The sequence below is a fragment of the Bos indicus genome, chromosome 24 (assembly GCF_029378745.1).
Source record: "Bos indicus isolate NIAB-ARS_2022 breed Sahiwal x Tharparkar chromosome 24, NIAB-ARS_B.indTharparkar_mat_pri_1.0, whole genome shotgun sequence".
Taxonomy (NCBI): Eukaryota; Metazoa; Chordata; class Mammalia; order Artiodactyla; family Bovidae; genus Bos; species Bos indicus.
The window spans coordinates 35692084-35704408 of NC_091783.1; the positions used below are offsets into that span (position 1 = coordinate 35692084).

Here is a 12325-nt window from a genome sequence, read left to right on the forward strand (position 1 = left end):
GTGCTACACAACAACATGCTCTTATTTTTGTGGCTAATGGAATTCCAACGATCTGTTCAACTCTTTTATACTAATCCTTGTATCCCCTACAAGAGATACCCACTCAAGTGACTCATTTGTAAAAGTCGCCTTTCTTGTCTTGGTCTGTATACTGGGCTGTTTTATCTCATGACCTCTTTGAAGTTTGAAGGCATTTGGATTTAAACTTCTAGAAGATTCCACAAGACACTGGCAAGCAGGTTATGTGTGACCAGAGAAAAGGAACTGGCTCTTCAGGAACTAAGAAACGTGGAATAAATAGACTTTTTCTGGCTACACGTGCAATAATATGGAGATTTATTCAGTTGCCTGTCACAGTGACATATGAACCTAATTACATTGTAATTCACGTCTGTCTTTCTTCAGCTACTCTGGTGTTGAATATGTTAGGCTTATAGTAAGCTGGAATGAAGAAAAATAAATGAGAAACGATAGTCAATAGCACTGGTTCCTGGTCAGGCTACTGAATTTCACTGCCCTCAAATGAGTTATCAACAAGCTAGATGTGAGTGAAGTATTTATAGGGTGGAGAGAGGACATTTAAACCTTTTTCTGGATTCTCCAGTTCTTAGGTTTTCCTTCTCTTAAAGGAAAACATAAAGATCTAACAGATCAAAATTCGAACCTGATATGTTACAGGTGTTGACCCACAAAAAATTCAATTTGTGAATGGTTTCACCAAAAAACCAAAAGCTGATGGAAAATAGCAAAGGCCAGCCAGGAAAATGGAGTGAAGTGTTTATCACTCACTGGTTATGGTAGGTGGCTGAAACATGAAACAGGAGTAGGGTTTGGGGATTATCTGATGTCGAGGAAAGAAAGAAAAGAAAGATAAACCTGCTCAGAGGTTGAAAGGAGAGGAAAGGAAGAGTGACTGCCATGATATTGTAGGTTACGGGTCTCTCAAACTGCTCCCTCAACACTTTGATTAAATGTCTCTTTACTGTGTCCTAGAGAAATCCCAGCACTCACTGTCGTGTCTCCCGTGCCTCCTTTGTGGTAGGGATGTGCTCCTGATGAGCAGGCAGGTAGCAAGGCTTTGGGACTCCTCCCCGCCTGGCTGTGCCTCCTTACACTGCAGGAACACTGTTCACGGCCTCTCTTTTTTATTGGGGCAGGGTCGGGGTAGGGGGGTGGGTCATGGGGAAGCATCAGCTCTAGGGAAGGTCAAACTCTGATAAGTCTCTGTACTTAAATCTTTAAAACTAATAATAACATTGAAGTTCGGAGAAGGCAATGGCACCCAACTCCAGTACTCTTGCCTGGAAAATCCCATGGATGGAGGAGCCTGGTAGGCTGCAGTCCATGGGGTCGCTGGGAGTCGGACACGACTGAGCGACTTCACTTTCACTTTTCACTTTCATGCACTGGAGAAGGAAATGGCAATCCACTCCAGTGTTCTTGCCTGGAGAATCCCGGGGATGGGGGAGCCTGGTGGGCTGCCATCTCTGGGGTCGCACAGAGTCGGACACAACTGAAGCAACTTAGCAGCAGCAACATTAAAGTTAGAACACCTGTTTCACCCTAAATTCCTTTTTTAGAAAAAAATTATTTATTTTTGGCTGTGCTGGGTCTTTGTTGCTGCTCGGGCTGTTTTCTAGTTGCAGTGCACAGGCTTCTCTTGGTGGTGGCTTCTCTTGTTGCAGAGCACAGCTCTAGGGCTCGCGGGCTTTGGTAGTTGAAACATGCGGATTTAGTTGCTCCGAGGCATGTAGGATCTTCCCAAATCAGGGACTGAACCTATGTCACCTGATTGGCAGGCGGACTCTCTACTATTGAGCCACCAGAGAAGCCCCACTAAATTTTTTTTTAAATTATTTATTCAGCTGCACTGGGTCTTGGTAGTGAGAGAGTCATTTCCTAGGCAGGTTGATAAGAAGTCTAGGGGTCCCCAAGGAAAGAGGGGTCTGGAATTCTCAAGGAGGAAGAAAGGACAAACTTTTTTTTCCTCTACATTCCTTAGGATTATATAACAATAATGCATCCTGCTTGAGGACAGTGTCTGGATTAAACCTTCTGGCTAATTCTGTTATCTTAAAATGTAAATTATGGGAGTAGGTCTGGTGAGGTCTTTACAACCTCCAGACATTCTTTGGATTCATTGGAGAGTATATAACTCCATTGCTAACACTAGCAAGGGGGTACTCTTTCTACCTCCTTCTGATGCCTATGTCAGAAGCTTTCTCTATCTCTTTTATACTTTAATAAAACTTTATTACACAAAAGCTCTGAGAGATCAAGCCTCATCTCTGGCCCCGGATTGAATTCTTCTCCTCCGGAGACCAAGGATCCCAGCATCTTTTTGTGGTTCAACAGCAACCTTTCAGTAGGAGCACAAAGGATCTTAGTTGCAGCATGCAAACTCATAGTTACAACATATGAGATCTAATTTCCTAACTAGGGATTGAACCAGGGCCATGCACCGGAAGCACAGATTCTAAGCCACTGGACCACCAGGGAAGCCTGGGAAGTATTTCTTAATGTTGCTTCAAGTTGAACCAAACTCAATTTATTTCCTAGTCTCTCTGTGCCATTTATAGATGTATATGAGATATTCCCGTGTGCTAGGTCACTTCAGTCGTGTCCGACTCTTTGTGACCCCATGAACTGGAGCCCACTAGGCTCCTCTGTCCATGGGATTTCCCAGGGAAGAATACTGGAGTGGGTTGCATTTCCTTCTCCAGGGGATCTTCTCAATACAGGAACTGGACCCACATCTCTTAAGTCACCTGCATTGGCAGGCAGGTTCTTTATCACTTGTGCCACTTGGGAAGCCCATATGAGATACTGGATCTACCCAAATATTCACTGATACAGGTTCAAACTCGGATTCCAAACTCCTGCCCTTGTCCTTCTCTCCATCAGCCTTCCCCGGTGCATAACCACATATGAGCCATGTTCTGAGGGCCATTGTCAACGTATCTATCAAGCGATGTGAGTAGAGTTTTGCCCTACTTTCCAGCCAGGGGGAGATGATGGTAGGACATGGATGTGGTAGCAGTGCTGAAATGGTGGAGCCAAATTCATTACTATGAGCCTCAGAAGCACGATTAACAGGGGAGAGATTTCATTCCTAAGGCCTGTTGCTGTCAGCAAGTTCCAAGAAACACTGGTTCATTGCTATAGCAACTGATTTCACATGCATCAGCAGAAATCATAACAGCATTAGTTCTTCCTGGAGACAAGCTGAAACTGTCTACGGTTAGTGTTCTCTAAAGATGCTGGTGCTGCCCTTGTCTTTCTGCCTTTCTCTAACCACTCTGGGCTATTCAATCTTCTGAGACCTCCCATTTTTCTCCCTGATGTTGCTGCCCTAGACAACCAGGTCATGTGTGTGCGGCTCTGAGCCATCCAAACTCAAGGAAACTGGGGTGGGGGTGTCGGGATCAGAGAGGGGGAAATCACAGTGCTTATTCTTTAAAAAAAAACTTTTTATTTTATATAAAAGTATAGCTGGCTAACAATGTTGTGATTGTTTCAGGTGGACAGCAAAGGGACTCAGTCTTACGTATACATGGATCTATTCTCCCCAAACTCCCCTCCCATCCAGTCTGCCATATAACATTGAGTAGCATTCCCTGTGCTCTACAGTAGGTCCTTATTGGTCATCCATTTTAAATATAGCAATGTGTCAACCCCAAAATCCCTAACTATCTCTTCCCCCTAGTCTTCCCCTACTAGTCACCTTAAGTTCATGCTCTGAGTCTGTGTTTCATAAATAAGTTCATTTGTATCATTTCTTTTTAGATTCTGCATATAAGGGATGTCACATGATATTTCTCCTTCTGTCTTACTTCACTCAAATTTATGCCCCTCTCCTTGGGTCTACAGGGTGGGAGTGAGGGTGTCTCTGTGAAAACTTAACCATCAGAATATGGCAGCAAGGAAACTGCCTGCTATGCCAATTTCCAGGCTAAGCCTTAAGAGAGTATCAGCTTCCTCTCTCTGACACTTAAAAGACTTGTTTTTGGAGCCCTGAGCCAGTATATTAGAAGTCTGACTCCTCTGCAGCTGCCATTCTGTGAGGAAGTTCAAGCCACTCCCCAAGGGAGGTCATATGAGGAGAGAATGCAATTCTTGGTCATTCCCATCACCCCAGCTGAGATCCCAGGATGGTGGCATAGAGGGGAGCCATACCTGCTGTCTGGTTTAAATTCCTGACTCACAGGATGAGAAATATATGAAGGATAACTAAGCCACTGAGTTTGAGAGCAGTTTGGTTCACAGGGATAGATAACTAGAAAATCATCTAAACATGAAATAATATGTGATGACCATTTACGAAAGTGTGTGTCACCAAAGTGAAATTTCAGCCCCAGAGTTCTTAGAACAGGAAAACAGTTTCCGATGGCTAGCCGCCAATGGGTGTCTGAGAAATTATGGCAAACTGGAGTGATTCCTCAGTATTTCCAAGAACACCAACAAGGGGGAAAGCCTCATTAAGTTTTGTCAAGCAACAAAATCTACATAGTCTTAATCTCTTTTGCAGAAATACAACAGAAAGAGAAAAAAGTCTAAAAATCTGTAAAGAGTCCTCAGAAAGTTTTGGGGTGAAGAGAAGGGTGTGCTGAATCCCTGCCCCCATCACAGTCTCCCAGTAGAGTTTAAACTTCTCATTTGATGATAACTTAAAGAGTGTGTAAGTACTGTCCCATGCCTTCAAAATCATGTACCACCAAAGACAAATTACTTCTAGAACATATTTGGCAAATGATCATGCAACTCCCCAAGAGGTGACTAAAAAAGATTCAAATATGTTAAACTCATTTGTATTGAATGTATTTTTAATTTTCTGTGTCTTCTGATGTTTTGACATCTTAAATCTTTCCAGCTGGAGAAGGTCTACCCCCTCTAGGAGCCAGACAATCCATAGAGATGGCAGAGGACCTAGCCTGAAGCAGGTCTTTGACAAGCAAATGAATCCAGAGCCACAGCTCCTCGGTCTGGTCTGTCCACCCCGGGAGGCAATATTTCTCTTCCGTAGTCATCCCAGGCCAGGTTCTACATAACTGAGAACACCTTATAGTCCAAAGCCCTCCAAAAATTATTTAACTAGCTAATGCTAGGGGAGAAGGCAATGGCAACCCACTCCAGTACTCTTGCCTGGAAAATCCCATGGATGGAGGAGCCTGGTAGGCGGCAGCCCACGGGGTCGCTAAGAGTCAGACACGACTGAGCGACTTCACTTTCACTTTTCACTTTCATTCATTGGAGAAGGAAATGGCAACCCACTCCAGTGTTCTTGCCTGGAGAATCCCAGGGACGGGGGGAGCCTGGTGGGCTGCCGTCTCTGGGGTTGCACAGAGTCGGACACGACTGAAGCAACTTAGCAGCAGCGGCAGCAGCAGGGAACTAGATCCCACACGCATGCTGAAACTAAGAAGTCAGCTTGCCACAATAATCCTGTGAGCTGCAACACAGACCCACCTCAGCCAAAATAAACAGACAAATGTTAAACAATGGCTCAGCTGGTAAAGAATCTGCCTGCAATGTGGAAGACTTGGGTTCAATCCCTGGGTTAGAAAGATCCCCTGGAGAAGGGAAAGGCTACCCATTCCAGTATTCTGGCCTGGAGAATTCCATGGACTGTATAGTCCATAGGATCCCAAAGAGTCAACACAACTGAGCGACTTTCACTTTCACTTTTCAAACAACAACAACTACAAAAACTAGCTAATCCTAAACCATTTACCCTGTCCTGCCTTGCCTCTCCCTGAGAAACCCCAGGAAAGGCGGTGGCCTCATTTTACCACAGCACATACCAAAGCATCATTCAAAGGGTTACGGGATTAAAGACATAGCTGAAGTCAAGTGTAGCTCATGGAAGTTAGGGTGGGTGAGGACCATGGGATTATGGAGAGAGTCTTCTCTGCTCCCAGACCTCACGACACCTGGACTGGTGCATCAGTGTCATACGCCTGGTCTCAGAGGGCAGGTGGTCAGCATGTCTCATTGTGGTCAGGAAACCAACCCAGAAACCCTGCACCATGAAGGGAGGATGCTGCTGCTGCTAAGTTGCTTCAGTCGTGTCTGACTCTGTGCGACCCCAGAGACGGCAGCCCACCAGGCTCCCCCATCCCTGGGGTTCTCCAGGCAAGAACACTGGAGTGGGTTGCCATTTCCTTCTCCAATGCATGAAAGTGAAAAGTGAAAGTGAAGTCGCTCAGTTGTGTCCGACTCTTAGTGACCCCATGGACTGCAGCCTACCAGGCTCCTCCATCCATGGATTTTCCAGGCAAGAGTACTGGAGTGGGGTGCCATTGCCTTCTCTGTGAAGGGAGAATAAGTCATGTTAATATCTCCTTCCAAAGGGGAGAGGAGGTGAGAGAGAGTAGAACAGAGGAAACTCAATTGTGGTTTAGTCACTAAGTTGTGTCTGATTCTGCGACCCCATGGACTGTAGCATGCCAGGCTCCCCTGTCCTTCACTATCTCTTGGAGTTTGCTCAGACTCATGTTCATTGAATGATGCCATCCAACCATCTCATCCTCTGTCACCCCTTTCCCCTGCAGCCTTCCATCTTTCCCAGCATCAGGGTCTTTTCCAAGGACTCAAGCCAGGGATCGAACTCACGTCTCCTGTGTCTCCTTCATTGGCAGGCCAATTCTTTACCACTAAACAGGCGAATTCTTTACCACCTGGGAAGCCCAAAACTCAGTTGCTTTATTTCAAAATTCAGTTCCCCTTGGGACTTCTCTGGTGATCCTGTGGTTAAGACTCTTCCCTTCCAGTGCAAGAGATGCAGGTTCAATCCCTGGTTGAAGAACTAAGATCCCACACACCGTGTGGAGCAGCCAAAAACAAACAAAATTCAGGTTCTCTTGTAATCTAGCAGGGAAAAATGTTATGGAGCTTTATAAGGACTGACTTCAATTCACTCTTTTAAGTAAAATATTTAAATTGCTGTGCCCAGAGCTTTAAATTGCACAGGGCTATGTATGTTCTGAAAAATGAAGCATGTCTTTTAATGCTGAGTTATAAAAGCCACATATTAAGGTAGTAAACATACACTTTAACAGAAACATAAGATGCAATCGAACCTGCTCACCTGGTGATATAAACTAAATATGTTTTATTAAGAGCCCCCATGTTAACAGAGGGCAGATGGTGAAAAATGCAGAAAGGTATGACTCACTTCTACCTTGAAGGGGTTTGCTATTCTCTGGTATCAGCAGAAAAGCAGATTTCGTATTTTCTAAACTTCCAAACAAGGTACCTTAATTTTTCTGAGAAAGGCTACAGGGAAAGTGAAATAATTCAGGTCTTTTATCCTTTTGCAGATCCTCTGCCTTCACCATTGCTCATCTCCTGCTGGCAGGTCGATGAAGCAGGAGGCAAACACGAAGCATACGAAGGAATGTAGGAGGAATCTGGAGGTGTAATTAAAAGAATTATATGTCTGCCTTTTTGCGCCTTTAATTTAGGAAGTCAGTAGCTTAAATCACCTACTCCACAGCAGGAGTAAGGCCCAGCTGTCACCACATTTAGAAGGACTCTGCCACCCAGACAGACACTGAGCAGCACTTTCTTCACTTAAAACCCTGAAGTGATTCCCGCAATCGCTGGCTGATGGTAGTTTTATCCAGACATTCTTGCCGTTAGGATCTTTCTATCAGCTTCTTCAAATAAACTCCAAGCTGCATTCAAGCATTTTTACAAAGCACCAGCTCATGTCCTAAATGAGGGGTCAGGAAAGGGTTTCATGCATTTGGGTCATGTCAGCTAGACTGGGGTTAAAAGCTCTCATTCATCATGTTAAATCTTGGACACCAAGTTGTAAGACAGGCCTTTCTGGTCACTTCAGATGAATGACTGGTGGTTGAGCTGCTGGACTGTGGGCTCCCTCCCAGGATGGTCTCGTTAGTCCTCCAGATGACCTGGAAACCAGCAGCAGCCTGAACACAGCTGTGCGTACTAAGGCCATTCTGAGTGCCATGCATGTCCAACCCGGTCAGGTGAGCAGGTCACTAGGCTTGGTGGCCTTTCTTGCCAGGCCACTGGCCTTTATGCAGGCAGTAGACAAACCCATGCGAATACCAACGATTTTGTGTAATACTATGTTACTATACATAAAGCTCTGCTATTTTCCAGTAACGGTTAGGTAGCTAATTTGGGGCAGTTTTGTTTTTAAAAATGGAAGACATGTGGAAGACATGCAATTTAGCAATGGCAACCCCATTCCTCCCCCCCCACTCCCCCCCGCCTTTTTTTTTGGCTGCTCTGGGTCTTTGTTGTGGTGCATGGGCTTCTCTTGTTACAGAGCACAGGCTCTTTAGCACACAGGCTTAACAGTTGTGGCTCAGGGGCTTAGTTGTCCTATGGCATGTGGGATCTATGTTCCCTAACCAGGGATCGAACCCATGTCCCCTGCATTGGAAGGTGGATTCTTAACCACTGGACCATCAGGGAAATCCCTATTCCCTTATTTCTGCTGGCTACTTCCAGCAACAGAGCTCGATGATGTTCTCTTTCCCTGGATTTTCAGCTCAATTTCTTTATCCTCATCCTGCCCCTAACTCACACAAAGTCGGGTTGTTGTTTAGTCGCTTAGTCGTGTCCGACTCTTTACGACCCCATGGACTGCAGCATGCCAGGCTTCCCTGCCCTTCACTATCTTCTGGAGTTTGCTCAGACTCACATCCATCCTACTGACTGATTGACCTATGTACGTATTTAATGTTGACTATTTTTTAATATTTATTTATTTAGCTGCATCGGGTCTTAGTAGAGTCGTTCGGGCTTCAGCAGCCAGCACACCGGCTTAGTTCTCTGGCAACAGATTGAACCCAAGTCCCCTGCATTGCAAGGCAGATTCTTAACCACTGGACAACAAAGGAAGTCCCTTGACTGAATATTTGCTACAGGCAACACCATACGTTATAAATTAGAGATAAACAAATGCTCGTGATAAGGTTTCAACCAATGATAAATATTTAAGGTAAAAATATGAACACTCCCCCTATCTTTTCCAAATTTACACCCTCCCATTGTACTCCTGGAATGTGTTGCAGATGGCTTTATCTTTATTTTCTATAGATTTTCTATATAGACTTCCCTGGTGGTCCAGTGGTTAAGAATCTGCCTTGCAATGCCAGGACACAGGTTTGCTCACTAGTTGGGGAACTAAGATCCCACATGCCACAGAGCAACTAAGCCTACACGCTGCAACTAGAGATTCTATATGCTGCAACAAAAGATCTCGCATGATGCAACTAAGATCTGACTCAGACAATGGCACCCCACTCCAGTCCTCTTGCCTGGAAAATCCCATGGATGGAGAAGCCTGGTAGGCTACAGTCCATGGGGTCGCAAAGAGTCGGACACGACTCAGTGACTTCACTTTCACTTTCATGCATTGGAGAAGGAAATGGAAATCCACTCCAGTATTCTTGCCTGGAGAATCCCAGGGACAGAGGAGCCTGGTGGGCTGCCGTCTATGGGGTCCCACAGAGTTGGACACGACTGAAGCGACTTAGCAGCAGCAGCAGCATACATGTGCATACACACACGGTCTATATGTTGTGTTCCAAGCATATACACATGGGAGTGTTGGGGGGTGTGTGTATCCATACACAATTTAGATACGGTACTCATGAAGTTAAAAGTAGAAATTATTGAAAATTATACTGAAAAAAATTATATTGAAAAAAACGTTCTTTTAAAATTCCCACTCTGATCTTTTTGTTTATACACATTTTCCAGAGTTTGCAGAAGGAAGACACCACTGGACTCACAGCCAGCCAGCCCAGAGACTTTTGTTCTGTAAATATTCTTTTCACTCCATTCATTCAAAAAATATTTCTTGGGTTTAGACCATCTTCCAGACACTGCGCTAACTAGGAGTACAAAACTGAGAATGTGCCCTTACCCTCCAGTCCAGACTGCTACTGCTGCTTAGTCGCTTCACATGTCTGACTCTGTGATCCTATGGACTGCAGCCCACCAGGCTCCTCTGTCCATGGAATTCTCCAGGCAAGAATACTGGAGTGGGTTGCCGTGCCCTCCTCCAGGGGATCTTCCCAACCCAAGAATTAAACCCGGGTCTTATGCATCGCAGGCAGATTTTTTACCACTGAGCCACCAGGGAAGCCCACCAGTCCAGACTACACAGGATTAAAATGAATATATCAACTATTTTTCCAAATAAAATTCTCACTTTTTAAGAAAATGACCTCAATAACCCTTTTGATTGTATATTTTTTAAATTGCATAACAGCCAAGTGTTATAATGATAGCTGAGAAGGGGTGACAGAGGATGAGACGGTTGGATGGTATCACTGACTCAATGGACATTGAGCAAACTCAGGGAGATAGTGGAAGACAGGGAAGCCTGGCGTGCTGCAGTCCATGGGTTGCAAAGAGTCAGACGTGACTTAGCAACTGAACAACCACAACGACCAAGTGTTATAATGATAGTTGTTCAAATGTTGGCCTCCGCAGGTAACAAGACAGGGTGATTCAGGACCAGTGGGTGTCTTCCCAGAAGAGCTTTGAGTGACTTTCTCAGGAAACTTGAGATACTGGGCAGCTGTCACATCACAAACGTGCTCACTGGCTGGCCTGATGGTAAGGGTGGTTTGGGGGTGCTGTGTTTTTCCTTTGTTTATAACTGAGGTTGGTTTAGTCAGATCAGATCAACATGCGCCCTGGTTCAGGAGTGGTGGAAGAAGGGCCCTGGAAGTGGTGATGTGGGTTGAGAGGCTGAGGACTTCATTCGACGTCAAGCTTTAATGCCAACTTTTCCCTCTTGCCGTACCTGAAGACAGCCTCTCGCTCCTTTCCTCCGATTGGGAAGGAAAAGAAAGTGAGTTTGGAATGTGCTATAGCTGGGCTTTTATGGCTGCCCCTAAACTCCATTTTAAGAACAGCATCTTCTAGTGAGAGAAAACATCATACAAGAAACATCCCTGATCATTTCCCTAAGGAGAGTGAAAGCCCAGTCATAAATGACAATGAATGCTTGAATCATGGGATGACCTACAAGTGACCTTCTGCCTTCCCTCAGTCCAGCCAGGCTGGTGACTCCCTGCCACCATCACCATGGACGCCGTATCTCCGGAGGAGGAAAGGCCATAACTACAGGCCTGTCTCCACCCCAGCCCTCTGCTCACATGAATGCTAAGCAGTGTGTAATTTAGATAGGGGGACAGGCGATCTCAGCTTTTGCCCCCACACTGCTATGAAATTCCAAGCTTTTATGTGCAGGAAGCTCCATGTTGATCTTGGCCTCCCGATGGGTTAAAAAATCCTGTTTAAATGCTGCAGCCTCAGAATAGTCTTTGAGGTTTTTCGATGTTGTTTTATAAAAGACTCTGCCTGATTATTTACAGATGCTGTCTCTGAGAAAGCTGAAAATAGTCTCACTACGAATGCTGAAATCTGGAGCCAGGCTTCCCTACTATTTAACAGTGAACAGTTTGTCAGAGCTGAAATCCAAAGCTCAACCAGCTTTCAAACGGGGTTCTAGTCAGTGCCTCTGGCCTTGAGGTCTCTGTTGACCTGATTTCAGCCTGTCAAAGAGTCACTCATCAATGCTCTCATTCAACAAGTATTTGTCAAGCCCTACTCCCTGCCAGGGGCTGCCCTGGTGGCTCAGACGGTTAAGAATTCACCTGCAATGCAGGAGACCTGGGTTCAATCCCTGGGTCAGGAAGATCCCATGGAAAAGGAAATGGCAACCCACTACAGTATTCTTGCCTGGGAAATCCCATGGACAGAAGAGCCTGGTGTGCGACAGTCCATGGGGCCATAAAACAGTCAGACACGACTGAATGACTAAGCACACGTGGCACACACACACACACGACAGCCAGGGGCTGGGGACCCCTAGATGAAAACTAAGGCTCTGCCCTTGAGGAGAGGAAGTCAGTCAACCAACATCTTTTAGTTGTGACAGATGAGCTGTGACGGATGAGCAGTGTGTGCTGGGTCACCTCCCAGGGCACCAGGCATGGTGGGTGGTGAACTGGAAGGCCATCTCAGAGGCTCGTGTTCCCTCACCCCCTAACTCCTACTCAACAAGGGCAGACAAGCAAGGTGTCTAGTTTTTTCCTTCCTTAAATCTGAACCAGGCTTCTTTCTCTAGGGGAACATGATCTGCAACGCTCTCAATTAAGAGAGACCCGTTCTTGGTCTACAAAATCTCTAAAGAGCAATTGAGTACAGCCTTCATACATGTGTTGGCAGTAGTCACCACCACAGGCAGAAGGGTCTCCGGTCTCCACAATCATAACCCTTGAGCTGCTGCTGCAGTTCTCTCATTCCGTCCCAGCCCTGGGGGAGGAGA

At 45.6% G+C, this 12325-nt stretch overlaps 1 protein-coding gene across 1 annotated transcript in view; it reads right to left on the reverse strand.

Moving 5' to 3' along the window:
• Positions 1 to 12325, reverse strand: part of COLEC12 (collectin subfamily member 12) — a 184626-nt gene that overhangs the window by 108050 nt on the left and 64251 nt on the right. The gene's annotated exons all lie outside the window — the stretch shown is intronic.